This window comes from Elgaria multicarinata, chromosome 1 (assembly GCF_023053635.1).
Source record: "Elgaria multicarinata webbii isolate HBS135686 ecotype San Diego chromosome 1, rElgMul1.1.pri, whole genome shotgun sequence".
In the NCBI taxonomy this organism is placed as follows: domain Eukaryota; kingdom Metazoa; phylum Chordata; class Lepidosauria; order Squamata; family Anguidae; genus Elgaria; species Elgaria multicarinata.
The window spans coordinates 166,213,417-166,230,866 of NC_086171.1; the positions used below are offsets into that span (position 1 = coordinate 166,213,417).

The 17,450-nt window shown below is 44.0% G+C and overlaps 1 non-coding gene across 1 annotated transcript; it reads right to left on the reverse strand.

Annotated features, from left to right (window-relative positions):
- Positions 1–260: 260 nt before the first annotated feature.
- TRNAA-UGC (transfer RNA alanine (anticodon UGC)) lies at positions 261–335 on the reverse strand. Its single transcript has one exon. It is a non-coding gene; the product is annotated as a tRNA-Ala (tRNA).
- Between the last annotated feature and the right edge of the window lie 17,115 nt (positions 336–17,450).

Below are 17,450 nucleotides of genomic sequence, written 5' to 3' on the forward strand. Positions count from 1 at the left end.
GAATGTGAATTAATCCACACTTGATTTACATCATTTCAAATGTTAATTAGTACTCATTTGATTACTTCAGATTTGAGCAATTTATCTTCAATTGGTTTGCTTTAAAAACAAACAAATATTAAACAATATGCTTAGGAACATGGGAACATACAATACTGTCTTATGCTGAATCAGTCCATTGGTTCATGGAATTTAGTATTGTTGACACTGACTGGCAGCAGCTCCCCAGGGTTTCACACAGGAGTTTTTCCTGCCCTGCCTGGAGATGCCAGGGATTGAACCTGGGACCTTCTGCATGCAAAGCAGATGCTCTACCACTGAGCCAAGGCCCCTCCCCATCATGTTTAATGATAGAAACGTATTATCTCAACTAACTGTGTGAATGAAGCCTAGGTCCTGAGAAGAACAGCTTATGCACCAGTCTCAGAAGCAGCAGAAGGAGCCGAAATTGTCCAGTGTTTCAAGCACTCGTTGCAGGATCAAGCCCAACTTGACTGAAAGCCTATATCAGCTCCCCCCAATTTGGTGCCCCCCCAGGTGTGCTGGACTATAACCAATATGTTGTTTGGGGATGATGGAATTTGTAGTTCAACTCCTCTGGAGGACACCAGGTTGGGGAAGGCCATCCTATGTAAACCTTTCTTTATCAGCTCCAGGTTAGAATTTTACTCAGTGATGTATGTGCAGCAAGTTTAAAAAAATGTTTCATAAAAATCGCCCTATATCAAGCGATTGACATCCCCACTGTGTGGCATGAATTGATGTGGAACATGCTGAACCTGAGTTTCAACAAATGAGTTAATGAGCTTTTCAGGAAGTTCAAGCCAATGGATGAGATAGGAAATTAATAAAATGGTCCATTGCAACTGCGAACCACAAGGCCTTTGGGGTGGTTAGTTATTCAAATGATCTCCCACTCCACTAGCTCAGCAAATGATTCCTGATTCCTTTTTGTGTGTGTGCCCTTGTGCTCCCAACAGGCATAAATTTAATAGGAAACTGCTCACTTTAGCTCACTGGTGTCCTTTTAATTGGAATACACTAGTTGACGATCGTTTTGTTCTAGTGGGTGAAGAGACAATTCTAATGATAAACATTTTAAAGTTAAGGAAATAAATAAGTAAAAGCATGCCTGCATCCTCAGGGTAAGTTTCATGTGAAAATCTAGAAACTGCCAGGGAGAGGAAGGAAAGGACGTTGTTATTAGAAAGTAAAAGGCCACCAAGACAGATGCCGTTGTTAGCATGTGTAGGGAATTAGTTCAGCCATTCTACTGCCATCCTTCCAAGCTAGAAAGGGGAGTTGGAAGAACAAAACAAAACAACAAATAGGGAACTCTGAAACAGCAAGCACAAATGGGGCGGGGGGAGTGAAACAATGGAGTAAATGAGAGGGGAAGGTTGTAGTCCAATGTGATTTGGACTTTACTCATCCTTCAACAGGGAACTTCAGTAAAAAGAACATTTCATATTTACTGTAGCTGTGCTGACTCTTCAGCTTCCTATGCTGCAATGGGGGTAAACCTGTGTTCAGTTGCTCCAGCTGGTTTGGTGAGAGTCAGAGGCCTGAGATTTTGTGGTGCTCTCCAGCAACAAGGCTGAACCACAGGAAATTCTTCCTTGACATGGGATCCGCCAGATGTAATGGACTCAAACTCCCTGGCTAACATGGCCACACTGTTTGGGATGCACCAGATTGGGGAGGGCTGGTCTAGACAATGAACAGGGATAGAAATTATGTTTGTTGCACTGGCTTCGGAGTGCACTAGAGGGGCCCTCATGGTGACCATGGGATAAAACATCCTTCTTCCAAGTAGAACAGAGGCAGGCCGTGTCTTCTGGTCTGGGCTTTGGCTTGGCCTTGTCATTGCCACCTCTGATTTTGGGATTATTGTGGCAAGCCTCAGGTCCTGATTGTGCAGGTCCTCTGGATGAGTAGGGCATCTTCTTTGGTTGTGATCTTGGGATTTATGTTAAGGTGCATCGACAACCTGTGATACCAGGATGAAATAGAGGCCTTGTCCAACTCCATTTCTGAGTGTGGAATGGTTCTGACATTAACTTCCCACTTAGTCATTGCACATTACCCTGTCATATCACTTCATGAATATTGTTTCGTACCAGATTTTTCCTGATCCATATTAGGATTGTGTTTATGTAAATTTTCTGAGGCTCTTGTTTGATTTGAATCACTCTGTCTTCCATTCTAGCACGGCAGGAAATGGGAGGGGGTTCCAAATAACTTTGTATCACTTAAACCATGGAGAAATATTAGGCATGGGATGAAACAGAACCATTGCCGTACCCTTTGCAGACTTTGGCAAATAAATCACATGTGTACAATCCATTGGTTGCACACTAGCATACAGCTGATGCACAATTCACTCATGATAGTACGCAGGTCATCTGACATGGTTGTGCACTGGAGCAATGTCCCATGGTTCTTTACCTCCCCATGTGTTGTGATCTTGGAACCCATTTCATACCACAGCTAAGAAATAAAAGTGCTGTGGCCTGAGATTCAGTGCCTGGGCTAGGATAAAAATGGTCAGTTCACACATAATAAAGTTTATGTTTCATCACTTGCTCTAGTTAAAAGCCCTGCGTTGCACCACAACTTGAAAAGCAAACATGTCATTTGATGTTCCAGCGATGTGGACCCCTCAGTTCTCAGTTGCAAACGCATTGGAGTGCAACTGGCCTGGGCTAATGTGGTATGCTTTGAGGATCACAGCTAGAGCTTTCCATTGCTTGAATCCATTTACCCATTAAGGTAGGAAATTTAAGCTTTATCCTGCTCATGATTTTTAAATGATTTGCTCAGCTTAGTTCTATTTATGAGTTCTTTCTTTCTTTCTTTCTTTCTTTCTTTCTTTCTTTCTTTCTTTCTTTCTTTTGAGAGGCTTATGGGGGTTTATAAGAGGTTGTCCAATGATGTGCCCCAATCCAGCTAAAACTAGTTATGACTAAAGCCAATAATAATAATAATAATGGAAGACTGGCATTCTGCAAATGAAAAGGCTACCCTCCAGTACTATCTTTATTTATTTGGGTTCAAAAGAGTGGTTTGTGTTTTGGAGCTCAGACCACCCCTCCCCCACATCTGCCTTGTACTTAGGTTCTTGGGTGAGTTATTTTCCTTTTAGTCTTACCAGTTTGCCTTCTGGGAGTAACTGTTTTGTGACCATCCATGCCCACCCTAGGAGCCATTTTATGAATGGGCAACCCTCACATGGCAGCCATTTTGAAAGATCATCCACCACACTTTCTCAAAATGTGCCCACCGTCCCAAAATATTTAGGAACCCCTGGTATAATGGGGGAATAAACAAGCTTTGCTCCTGACTTACACACTGTCCTTATACTGTCTGAAATACCCTGTGTGTACAACTGTATGCATGGAGGGCTCTTCTCCAAAAATTTGGGACCCCTGCTGGAAGACCCCTCCATGAGTCCAAATATATGCACAGGGTTCTTTTCAGACAGTGAGTGCATATCCAACAGCGCTGGAGCCTGCTATCAAAATGCTGCCCTGTGTCATGTGTTCCTTGTGTGCATGTACCATGTATGAAAAGGAAATCAGTGGAGTTGTGACTAAAGGACAGCTCATTGCTTTCAATAGGAGGCACTCCTGCCTCGCTTTATCTGGATCAATCTCTTGGAGTTCACATGTACACTTCAAGCAGAGCCTTCTACCTGTAACTTCCCATCCGTTGGCCGTACAGAATTTCACTCTTGAACCTGAATAGAGCCCAGGGCAAGTATAGCACAGCAACCACCAAACCTCCCTTGATTGCAGTTTCTAAAAACCACCATTAATCCAAACAATAACCATTCTCTTGCAAAAGAAAGGTTCAGCAGTGAGTGTGTTTCTCAAAAAGATTTGGTGTTTTAATGTCTCTGTTGCTATATATATATATATATATATATATATATATATATATTGAGGCCTTAAAATAGAATCTGGCACACAACGTCCTCAACTGGATTTTCCAGAAACTGATGTATATGAAATAATTCACAATGCCGTTCACACCGAGCAAGGAGAGGGTGGGGAGGTAAAGAGCGGAGGAGGCGCCTTGCGTGCTAGACAGTTATTCCCCAAGCCAATGTAAGAGTTGTAAACAATAGTAACAGCAGTGCAAGACTTCTGGTTTACAAGAGGGAGGTGATGCCAACCTCAAGACAGGGCAGGAATAGACTCTTTCAGCACTTTTGCACTGCAAATAAAACCTCGATTCAGCCTTCCCCATTCTGGTGGCTTTCAAATGTGTTGGACTAGAACTCCCATCATGGGAAGGCTGTCATAAGCTAAGCAATTGCTCTTCCCTGTTTCAAATAGGTCATTATCTTACCCCATCTGGCGTGTGTGTGTGTTTATTATTAAGATGCCCCCATTATTTAGTCAGGGAGACTTAACTGCGGCATAAAACCTTTCCTTATATCATGTTCATAGATTTTAAGGTCAGAAGGAACCAGCGTGAACATGAGTGTTTGTTTGTTTTTAATCTTCAGAGTAGCACAAGATGGAGAAATTCACCCATAATTCTTGCATTGGGTGCATTAACCTGGGGAATGCTCTTGCAAGGGTCTGTGTGATGGCAAGCAAAGAATTGATTTACCCATTTGCCATCTCCCACTGCAGTCATATATTTGAGGAGACTTCACTGTTGATATACGCACAGTTCCTCTGGCCCAAATAACATGTTACATGCCGCCACCAGCATCTTTGCGCTCATGTTTTCTTTGTTACATCAGAAGCAGATTTCGGAGATTGTGGGTTTCAGTGAAGAAGCTGTGATGAAGGACTGGCTGGATTACCCTTTCCCTGGCACCTGTTTGCTCAAATCCTGTCTCTTCCAATAGGGCACTTTTCACCTGATGGGGGAAAAGATACCATGGGGCAAGAGGCTGCTTGGGAAATTGAATACAACAGCCTCACCATATGCTGATGTGGCTTTAACATCCCCCCCCCCCCCGGTCATCATCTGTTGGCCCTGAGGACAGGCCTTAGGGCTTATTGTGGTGTGCAAATCTAGACCTGTGCACAACTGGCCTCTCAATATTCTCCACCTTATTTTTGGGTAAAGAAATTGTGTGTGTGTGTGTGTGTGTGTGTGTGTGTGTGTGTGTGTGTAAATTTCACCAAATTTCTCCAGGCTGAGGAGAATTTCTACAACAATTTCTCACAGGTAGGTATCACCATTGGCAATGGTTGTAGAACAGCTTCTTTCTATTCCCCCCCCCCTTAAGGTTTTTTTGGGTTTTTTGCACTGCCACTGCAAGTGGCAACAACATTAACTGTGTTGGCAGACTGGCCCCCATTTTGCATCCTCCACAATGCCCCATATGGCTAGCATCACTCCAGGGCACTGAGGGGAGGGAATGCAGCCCCCACAACAAATAATGGTGAAGAAAATATGGAGAAAATTCTGAAAAAAGAAAAACCTTAGGACTTTCCGGAAAGTTTTCTTTCCTCAGCAAGTCACCCAGCCTTCTCTTGGGTCTCTCCCCTCCCAACCACTTCCCCTGCTCACTCCCAGCCACTGCCCTCCCGCTTGCCTGACCGCCAACCTGCAGGACTTACCTGAGGCCTCGGCTTGAACCACTTTGGCAATGATATGTTTCAATGCTGGCACTCTCCCCCACTCCCTCCCAGTTGCCCCCCCCCCTGCACCCAGCTGAGTTTATATATCCTGTTGCTCAGCAACACAAAATTCTTCTCATGGCTTGGAACCTCCAGCAAACGAAGTTTTTCTCATATCTCAGAACCTCCAGCATGTCAGAGCTGGGAACCTCCAGCATAGCATGGAACATCCAGTGTACCGCACATTGCTGCATGCCACACATTGTTTTAGCAGTTTAGATAGATAGATACGTTCTGTTCTATATTCTCATTGGAGAGAAGAGGCAGTACTTAGCAGGGATTGAGAGATAGTAAGTTGCTGTAGGACATGACAGTGTAAGGAAATGAATGGTCCACTTCACATATTCTCGACTGTGTCTTATCACTGAACACAAGCTCTCCTGGTGCTCTGGCTACCTTGTGGGAGACCGGGCTCAAACACAGCCCTGCATAAGCCATATACAGAGAATATGCGAGTATTCCAGAACTGAGATCTGGATAGGAGTCAGAACGGGCAAGTGCCAGCCTTCGTCAATGACACATTATTATTATTATTATTATTATTATTATTATTATTATTATTATTATTATTTATTTAGCACCATCAATGTACATGGTGCTTTACAGAGTAAAACAATAAAATAGCAAGACCCTGCCGCATAGGCTTACATTCTAATAAAATCATAATAAAACAATAAGGAGGGGAAGAGAATGCACCAAACAGGCACAGGGTAGAGTAAAACTAACAGTATAAAAGTCAGAACAAAATCAAGTTTTAAAAGCTTTAGGAAAAAGAAAAGTTTTTAGCTGAGCTTTAAAAGCTGCGATTGACTAAGGACCATGCATGCCATGAAGCTCAATAGTAGGCAGTTCAAGACAGATAAAAAGAAAGACATCTTCATATGGTGCATAAACTATGGGATTCGCTACCACAAGATATAGCAATAGGCACTAATTTGGATGGCTTTAAAAGGGGATTAGCCAAATTCATGGAACGTAAGGCTATCAATGGCTATTAGTCATGATGGTTGTATTCTACCTCCAGTATCAGAGGCAGTATGTCTATGTACACCAGTTGCTGGGTAACAGGTTCAGAAGGCTGCTAGTGCACTCATGTCCCGCTTGTGAATTTCCCAGAGGTAGTTAATTGGGGTTGCTCTGTGCACAATATCCTGGACCAAATGGACCCTTGGTCTGAACCAGCACAGCTCTTTTTATGGATCACATGTGTCACTTGTGCATCAGTATGCAGCTGATGTTCAACTAGACAGCACACATGTTAAAGTGAAGTTCAAGGAACCTGCCCCAGTGTGGATGTATCCTAACATAGGGTGACCATATTTGGGAAACCAAAAAAGAGGACACCTAGTGTGTGTGGGGGGAAGCAGCTTTCTGAGTCCTGCAGAAAGTACGTTATTCCCCCGCCACTTTAAAGAACCCGATTGGAGTGGAGGAGGGGAAAGGATTTCATTCTGCACCACCACCATCCACTCCAATTGGGGCCTTTTCTATAATGTCCACGAATGACCCACTTTCCCCTTTAAGACCTCAATTGGAGCTCAGGGTGGGGGAATGATGTGCCTCAAGAAAGCATGTCACTCCCTCCTGCCATGCTAATTGCAGCCTTAAAGGGGAAGGTGTGTCATTCCAGGACATTATTGAAAATTATAGAAAATCCCCCCTGACACCATGGAAAGAACAAAAACCAGGACAAATCCGGGGAAATCCTGACAGTTGGTCACCCTACCTAACAAAACAGTGCTATTGCTAGGCAAGGCCTAGTTTGCTAGGCAAGGCCTAGTTTGATGCAACACACTAAAGAAGCTGTGCCCACTCTACTGAATGACGATTGGCAACATCCTCCATCCTACCAGGTTTGAACCCTGTAAAGGGCTGTGCCATAGATGCCCCCATCCCATCCAACACACTCCCCCTTTCACCATACCACCTCACACTAGCACTGATGCAAAGCCAGTAGTACACTATCCTGTGCCATGTTGTGAGATGAAAGGCAACACTGCTGTGCTGTGAAATGATTTATTATTATTATTATTATTATTATTATTATTATTATTATTATTATTATTTATTTATATAGCACCATCAATGTACATGGTGCTGTACAGAGTAAAACAGTAAATAGCAAGACCCTGCCGCATAGGCTTACATTCTAATAAAATCATAATAAAACAATAAGGTGGGGAAGAGAATGCAAACAGGCACAGGGTAGGGTAAACAGGCACTGGGTAGGGTAAAACTAACAGTATAAAGTCAGAACAAAATCAAGTTTTAAAAGCTTTAGGAAAAAGAAAAGTTTTTAGCTGAGCTTTAAAAGCTGCGGTTGAACTTGTAGTTCTCAAATGTTCTGGAAGAGCGTTCCAGGCGTAAGGGGCAGCAGAAGAAAATGGACGAAGCTGAGCAAGGGAAGTAGAGACCCTTGGGCAGGTGAGAAACATGGCATCAGAGGAGCGAAGAGCACGAGCGGGGCAATAGTGTGAGATGAGAGAGGAAAGTGCCTTCCTCATAAACAACAGAAATGTCTACAACCCTGTTGTATGCCAAACTCATGTGTCTATGCAGGGATAGCCAACTGGTGTCCTCCAGATATTTTGGAGTACAACTCCCATAAACCCTGACCACTGACCATGCTGGCTGGGGCTTATGGAACTTGTAGTCCAAAACATCTGGAGGATACCAGTTGGCCTACCCCTTGGTCTACACAAACTTTTAGCATCATAAACATATGTCTTTGTTTGTTTACTTACTTGGGATACCTGTATACTGCTTAATAGAATAAAAGCTCAAAGTGGTTATAAGAGACCCAAGTGTGGTATAGCAGTTAGAGTGGGGGACCCACTAGGACTGGGGAGGATGAAGTTCAAATTTCCACTTAGCCATGAAGCTCACTGGGTGACTATGAGCCAATGAATTTTATTGACCATGGTAACTCATGTGATTTTGTTTCTGGGTGTCTGTGTGAAGTCATCCTCTCAAATATAACGTTGGCCCCGTTCAGAAGACACCTTAAGGCATCTTCTAAACAGTGCCGTTGTGATGTAATCAATGAAATCACATATATAGCCAAACTAGTGACAGTAAGAAAACTATCAGTTGGAAGCCAGAGGAATGAGCAGACAGGAGATCATAAAAGAACACGGAGTACCTACCTCACAGGGTTGTTGTGAGAGGGCGTGGGGAACCATGTATGGCATGTTGAGCTCCTTGGAGGAAGGGTGGGATATACATAAAAAAAGCTGAATAAGAACAACTATTTTTCATGTTCATTAGCTCTTATAATTCTTAGAATTTATTTCCTTAAAATAATTGAGTGGCTTTCTTAAATCCCCCCTGTCCACTTTAAGCATTTTGCCATGGTCACACACTCACTGTAGGAAAGGGAGCTTTTTCTGCCCCCAGAATGATGATCAGCATGGTAAGGAAGATGGTACCCCTGGAAATTTTACCTTGAGCTGGCAGGCAGAGCTGGTGTGGGTCCAGTTGGCAAAGTCTGGAATACTTCCAATTTTGGGGGTGGGGGTGGGAAGGAGAGGACCAAATTTGACCTTCTAAAAGCAGATTCTTGGAAAGTAAATTTAAAGGCCTATTTCCCCAACATTCCTTGAATGGAACTAGTCCATGAGCTAGGTGGGGCAGTGAAGCCATTGGGTATCAACCAGCAACATCAATTGCTTCATCTGCCCAGCCAGTGACAGGCTCCTGAAAAGAACATTAAAGAGAGAAGAGAGAAGACACACACACACACACACACGAGAGAGAGAGAGAGAGGTGTTACAGAAAGCCATTTTGTCTCATTCTCATGAGATGAAATCCAGAAGTGACTTATGTTTGGCAGTCGAAATATACCTCCTTGTACAACTGTTTCCTTCACGGGATTCAGCCACGAGCTGCACAGAGGTCCGTAAGTCCCAATAAGCAGCCCCTATAAAATTTTGCAGCCATTATAATTCACAGTGCACAGTTTCTTCGCTGACTATTCCCTCCTGATTAGTGATGTTATCACGGTACCACCTTCAAGATAGTGATTCATGGAGGCAAGGCTCGGCTGACTTTAATGGGAGCTTCACTGATTTGTGGCTTTTCTGACTCTCTGGCATACTGGTGAGCCAGAAAGCCATTTCAGACAAACACAAAAGGGTCACATGTAAGTGGAAGGGATCAAAAGAAGCGGTTTTTGCCTTTGTCTGGCTTTCTCCAGCCATGACCCATGAACATACAAAGTTGATTGATACCGGGCCAGAGTATTCGTCCCTCTAGCACAGCATTGTCTGCTTTGACTAGCAGAGGCTCTGCGGGGTCACTGACAGACTGTCTTTTACATCACTTGTCATCTGGTCCTTTGGAGATAGCCGGGACTGAGAGCTTTTCTACATGAGGCATTTACTGTGCACTTATCATTCTCTACTCACAGTTATTTATGGGTTCTTTAGAAGACATTGGCCCCATTCAGAAGACACCTAAAACCACGGCTTTAACCATTGTCGTTAAGCCAGAAAGCCGGTTTGTGTTCAGAAGACACCTTAAACCATGGCTTTAACCACAGTGAATAAGGCTTTCTGGCTTAACCACTGTGGTTAAAACCAAGGTTTAAGGTGTCTTCTGAACAGAGCCATTGACTGCCAGCAGCTCACCAAGCTTTCAAGCAGGATTCTTTTCTTAGCCTTACCTGGAGATGCGAGGGATTGGACCTTCTGTATGCAAAACATGTGTGCTACCACTGAGCTCCAGTTTTGCTCCTGTTTTTAAACAGCACTTTTAGCAAAAAAAATTTAGAGCAGGGAAAATGTGGCATTGTATGGTAACATGAATGAAAATGCTTTTCCCACTTGTGTAATTGCACTATTTTGCTATACCACAGTGCCACCTAGGGAAGGAAACACTTAGGCCACAGCTAGACCTAAGGTTTATCCTGGGATCATCCAGGGTTCGCACCTCCCTGAGCACTGGATCCCCTGTGTGTCACCTAGATGAACAGGTTTGACCCCTGGATGATCCAGGGATAAATCTTAGGTCTAGCTATGGCCCCAGTGTAGTGCTTAGATCTGAATTCTGCAACAAAACTGAAAGCTGATACAGAGGATTCACAATGCCGTGTAGAAAAGCTCTGAACCAGAGATGTTTGCATGCAAAACATATTCTCTGCCCTGGATTTGGTGCAATAAGTGCCATTTTTTAATTGTTCAAAATTGCATTTTAGGTAACAAATGGCAAACAAAAACCACAAGAATTAGCATTAAAAACATTAGCTTGGGCCACTGCAGGTCAGGAAGAAGATAGTCTAGGTGAATAGCTTGTGGGGCTGACTAAAGAACTGTTTTGAGTGCAATGAACCTGCAGTTGTTACTCTGTTTCAGGAGATGCAGACAAGGAACTAGTTCTATTGCAGATGGATTGCATTTAACCAGCATTCAAACCACAATATTTTATACCTGGGGAGAATATACTACCATCTCAGGTAGTATATTCATTGCTGTTCAGAGTTTTGTGTAGAATGTGTGGTTGCACAAGTGTCATGAGTAGTACCTATTGGACAGTGCCTGTGATACTGCTATAGTCAATTGACACAACTCCACCCATGCCTTTGCCTATGCCATTTTGTGGACTTAAACAAAACGTTCTATTAACTTCTGTGAGGCTAAGAACTTTCCTGCTAAACCATTCAAGTATAGGACTGTTTATGCTGCCTAGCCAGTTTTTCCCCTGTTCTCCTGTAACAATGCCCTGTCATTTTGTTGGCATTAAAAAAAAATAGTCTGTTAAGGCTGTGCACTGTTTCCCTCTCCAGTTCTGGAGTATACATCTCCTCTGACTGTATATTAAGATTAGCAAAACAGAAGTGTGGCTATCATTTCACAGCACAGCAGTGTTGCCTTTCATCTCACAACATGGGCACAGGATAGTGTACTACTGGCTTTGCATCAGTGCTAGTGTGAGGTGGTATGGTGAAAGGGGGAGTGTGTTGGATGGGATGGGGGTATCTATGGCACAGCCCTTTACAGGGTTCAAACCTGGTAGGATGGAGGATGTTGCCAATCGTCATTCAGTAGAGTGGGCACAGCTTCTTTAGTGTGTTGCATCAAACTAGGCCTTGCCTAGCAATAGCACTGTTTTGTTAGGATACATCCACACTGGGGCAGGTTCCTTGAACTTCACTTTAACATGTGTGCTGTCTAGTTGAACATCAGCTGCATACTGATGCACAAGTGACACATGTGATCCATAAAAAGAGCTGTGCTGGTTCAGACCAAGGGTCCATTTGGTCCAGGATATTGTGCACAGAGCAACCCCAATTAACTACCTCTGGGAAATTCACAAGCGGGACATGAGTGCACTAGCAGCCTTCTGAACCTGTTACCCAGCAACTGGTGTACATAGACATACTGCCTCTGATACTGGAGGTAGAATACAACCATCATGACTAATAGCCATTGATAGCCTTACGTTCCATGAATTTGGCTAACCCCCTTTTAAAGCCATCCAAATTAGTGCCTATTGCTATATCTTGTGGTAGCGAATCCCATAGTTTATGCACCATATGAAGATGTCTTTCTTTTTATCTGTCTTGAACTGCCTACTATTGAGCTTCATGGCATGCATGGTCCTTAGTCTTAGAAGAGTTCTGGTATTATGAGGGAGGGAGAAAAATGTCTCCCTATCCACTCTCTCCACACCATATGTAATTTTGTACACCTCTAATCATGTCCCCACTTACTCACCTATTTTCTAAGCTAAACATACCAGAGCTTGATTGCATTCTGGATGAGCTTGTAGCATCACCAGCCCCAAATTTTCATTTATTATCTGAAGGCCTGTTATAGAGAATAGAGATAAGGCAGGTGGGTTCTCAAGATAGGGCCTTTCATGTAGCAGCATCCCAGTTGCAGAACACCCTTCCCAGAGAGATTAGGATAGCCACGTCTTTGTTTTTTCAGACAGCTGGTGAAGATGACATTGTTCCGCTGAGCTTTTAAGAGTTAAAGCTGCTCTTTGATTCTACTATATTTATTTATTTATTTATTTGTATCCTGTCCTTTTGCCCAGTGCTGGGCCTCAAGGCGACATTACAAAATTAAAACATATACGGTTAAAACCTATAAATAGAAATATTCAAAAGTTTAAAATATATTAAATACGTTCCAATATCAAAACACTTAAACATTTTAAATACATGATGATTTAAAAAGTCCTAGGCATAGACAGAGGTCCAGATTATTCACCAAAGGCCTGCCGGAACAAGATTTTTCTTGCCTGCCTCCGAAAACACATTAAGGAGGGAGCCAATCTAGCTTCCCTGGGGAGAGAGTTCTAGAGCATTGGAGCAGCCACTGAGAAGGGCCTCTCCCGTGTTCCCACCAGGCATGCCTGTGATGGTGGTAGGACTGAGAGAAGGGCTTCCCCTGAAGATCTTAAAGCACGGGCAGGCTCATAAGGGAGAATACGGTCTTTCAGATAACCTGGACCTGAGCTGTACAGGCCTTATAGGTCATAACAAGCACTTTGAATTGTTCCCGGAAACAGACTGGAAACAAGTGGAGCTGTTTTAATAGGTGAGTTGTTTGCTCCCTATAAACAGCCCCAGTCAACACTCCGGCTGCAGCGCTTTGAACCAGCTGAAGTTTCCGAACATTCTTAAAAGGCAGCCCCACATAGAGCATGTTAGTAATCCAATCAGGATGTAACTAAGATATGTGTCACCATGGCTAGGTCCAACATCTCTAGGAATGGGCACAGCTGGCACACTAGCTTTAACTGTGTAAATGCACTTCTGGCATTCAGGCTCAGGGCTGAATCCAGAAGTACACCCAAGCTGTGGACCTATGTCTTCAGGGGGAGTGTAACCCCATCTAGAACAAGCTGGATTCCTATTCCCTGCTCTGCCTTTTGACTGACCAGGAGCACCTCTGTCTTGTCTGGATTAAGCTTCAATTTGTTTGCCCTAATCCAGTCCATTCCTGCCGAGAGACACCAGTTTAGCACTGAAAGAGCTTCCTTGGAATTGGGTAGTAGAGTTGGATGTCATCAGCATACTGGTAGCACTGCACCCAAAACTCTGGACAACGTCTCCCAACAGTTTCATATATGTGTTAAATAGCACAGGGGGCAGAACAGAACCCTGAGGGACTCCACAGGTCAATGGTGAAAGGGTCAAACAGAATTTCCCCAGTATCACATTCTGAGTCAGCTCCTCCAGGAAGGAATGGAGCCACTGTAAAACAGTGCCTCCAAGTCCCATCCCAGCAAGGCGGCCAAGAAGGATACCACGGTCGATGGTATTGAATGCCACTGAGAGGTCCAGTAGAACTAACAGGGACACACTCCCCCTGTCCAGTTCCTGGCATAGGTTGTCCACCAAGGCAACAACAACTGTTTCTGTCCCATAACCAGGTCTGAAGCCAGATTGAAATTAATCAAGATAATCTGTCTCATCCAGGAATCTCTGAAGTTGGGAGGACACCACATGCTCCTATACTTTACCCAAAAATGGAATATTGGAGACTGGCCGGTAATTATCCAATATGGTGGGGTTCAAGGAGAGCTTTTTCAATGTGGGTCTTACCACTGCCTCCTTCAAGCATGCTGTCACCCTGCCTTGGTGAAGGGAGGCAGTGACCACTCTGCTTACCCACTCAGCCAGTCCTCCTCTGGCTGCTTTTATATGACAGGAAGGGCAAGGATCTAGTACACATGTGGTGGCTCTCACCTCTCCAAGGATCCTGTCCACATCATCGGGCTGTACAAATGGAAAGGTATCCAATAATACTGGACAAGCAGGTGCCAGAGTCACATCCACTGGGTCTGTATCAACTATAGCATCCAAGTCAGAGCAGATCTGAGCAATTGTGTGTGCAAAGTGCTGGGCAAATTGGTCACAGCAGGTTGTTGAAAGGTCCAGGTTTTGTTGTTGAAGAAGTTATCCAGCTGTTTGTACTTTGAGTATTTTTTTTTTTATTGTCGTTATTTGCACATGGTCTTGAGCACTCATTGAGTGGAAAGGCGATCTAAAAATATTCTAAATAAAAAGCATAAATCATCCAGCACAACATGATCACAAATGCAATGGCTGTCCCATTGTTTATTCTAGAAAGCTTCAGAAGATGTGTTGGTGCTCGGTTGCTCTTAGCCACATCACCCCAAATGACTGAAGTACTAAGTTAAGTTTCTTGTTCTTCCTTTCTATTTCTAATAATTTGGGTTGTGGCAGAAGGTGCTGACACCCCACTATAGCTTCTCTGCCCATCCATTTTAGAGAGCCATCAAACTTTTTTCCTCTACCCCCAAGAATGGTAGAAGCAGGGCCTGCAAATTGTCAGTTGACAAACAGTGGTTTAAAGGTGATTTGATATGTATGTGTGGAGCTATAAGGTACCTTCCTTCACAGCTTGCTGTTTGGTAAGTGTTCAGGGCTGTGATGGGCGTTCCAAGCACTGTTACTGGTGTTCATCTCTCCTCCTGAAATGCAGGTCCCACCCTGATATGAGGAAGGATGTGTGCCCACTGTATGCCCTATGTTAGGAGATGGAGTTCACTCCCTAGCCACAGGGGTGGGCAACTTGTGGTCCTCCAGATGTTTTGACCTACATCTCCATTAGCCCTAACCAGCAAAGATCATGGGAGTTGTTAGACCAAAACATCTGGAGAGACACAAGTTGCCCACCCCTGTGCTTAGGGAGTGAACCCCACACCCTAGCTATTGAAACCTCTAGTTACAATCTGCATGTACAAAGTGCAAATATGAAAAAGCGTAGCTTGGAGTCTTAGCTATCTTCCTTCTGCCCACCGACTGCTAATAAACTGTATACTGTATCGAAAGCTGTGCACAAATGGCTTCTCAAAGTTCTCCATTCTATTTGTGAGCCAAGAGATTTCACTGGATTTGTCCAGGGGAAGGAGAAATTCTCAAAGATCGCTCACAAGTAGGGCTCCCCAGTGGCAGGGGTATGTGCCCCGGCTGTCCAACTAACACTCTATGTGGGCCTTGTCCCAAGAGAAGTTGCACACTCCTGGGTTAGAAAGTGGGGTGGGTGAACTGTTTCGTTTTTCTGAGACCAAACAAATGTTCAGGCACACTCTATGCAGAGCCCTTGGTGTGGTGAGGGTCTAAAACAGCAAGGACATTCAAAGTTAATTAAATTGCAAAGCTTGGGTTGCCTTCCTGCGGGAGAAGGGAGGCTGATTCATTATTTTCATTAGGCCTTGCCCCAGAGCTGCCGTCCCTCTAACTTGGTCTGGAGCCCTCAACTCACAGGAAGTGTTTCCAAGGCTACAGTCCTTTGCTCAAGCCCAGCTGCACAGCTGGGCATCTTTTCTAATTTTTCTGTTTACACTTCAACAACAGCTTATTATGATGACCACCCTTGCATTTAACCAGATGCTTGTCTTTTACAATTAGGCAGCCTCAGAATAAAATAAAATAAAATAAAATTAGTACTGCTCTCATTGGAAGGAGAATAGAGATAATAGCAAAACGCTATATGAAAGGAGAACTGGGAGGAAATACAATTGGTATTTGCCTCACAATCCAGCGTAAGATCAGTAATTAGCTCTGCCAGATTAAAAGGCTACATGTTGAAATGACAAAACCGAATGTCATGTCATCCAGTTCCCTGCCAGAGTTTCATCAGTGTTGATGATTGAATATTGCAGCCAATGTGCTGAGTGTTCCAAAAATGCATTTTCTGGTGGGTTTTTCTGATGGCCATTATCCCCCACCATGTGATGAGCTCCTCATAGAACAGGGTGTTCTGAAATAATCCAAACAATGATGGATACTGTCCAGACCACGATGCTTTGCCAAGCTAGATACTTTTGTTTGTCATGGGGGTGTTCAGCCAATCCATTTCTATAGTGAGCTAAAAGCAAGAATCCACAAAGTTTTAGATTCCTATCTTCAACACTGCTGAGGATAGCCATTGCTTTGTCATATGTCCCTTCAGCTCTTCTGAAGATCTACACCAGAGTGCAATTAATCCATGGCCAAAATGACTACAGTAGCCCAGTATGTGACTGGATACTTTAGCACTGATGCTGTCCTTCCATGCAAGGAAGAGCATTCTTAAACTGGCTTTCCCTTCAGCTACATTAGTTGCAAGTAGGGGCGTGATCCGCTCCGATTAGGAGCGTAGAAGCAGTAGCGGATTGGCCTGCTCCGCCTTACCCAGAGGCGGAGTAGGAGCGGACCGCGGACCCCTAGAAGCAAGGCGAAGAGAAGCGGCCATTTTTCGGAGCTCCTAGTTCAGGCGGAGCGCTCCGGTCGCCATCTTGAAAACATTTCACCATAGGATTGCATTGCGGCAAATAATCGCGCATAACTACGTTCTTTTTGAAGCTATCGTTCTAGAAATTCTTGTGCTCAGAGAGTCGTGGATGGGGGTCATTTTGAGACCACTCTCACCTCTCTGCGTTGTCTGGGTCGCGTGCTATATTTTTGTGAAAATCGGGTCAACCGCGCGGCTCAAACGGCGTTTTCGGCTTTTCGCCCATAGGATTGCATTGAGGGAAAGACTCGGGCATAACTGGGTTGGTTTTTAAGCTATCGTTCTGAAAATTCTTGTGCACAGAGAGTCGTGGATGCGGGTCATTTTGAGACTACTCTCAACTTTCTGCGTTGTCCGGGTCGCGCGCTAGAAGTTTTTAAAAAATCGGCGGGAAAAATACCTTTTTCAAAGGGCTGAGGGGCAGAGTCAGCTCCCGGTCATGATCACATGATCCCAAAGTTAGAGGAGGGGATAGGCAAAACGGGTAACTTGGGATTCTGGGAAACTTCTCTTTCTTCATCTGAACGGGCTTTTCCCAGTGTTTTTTAAAACA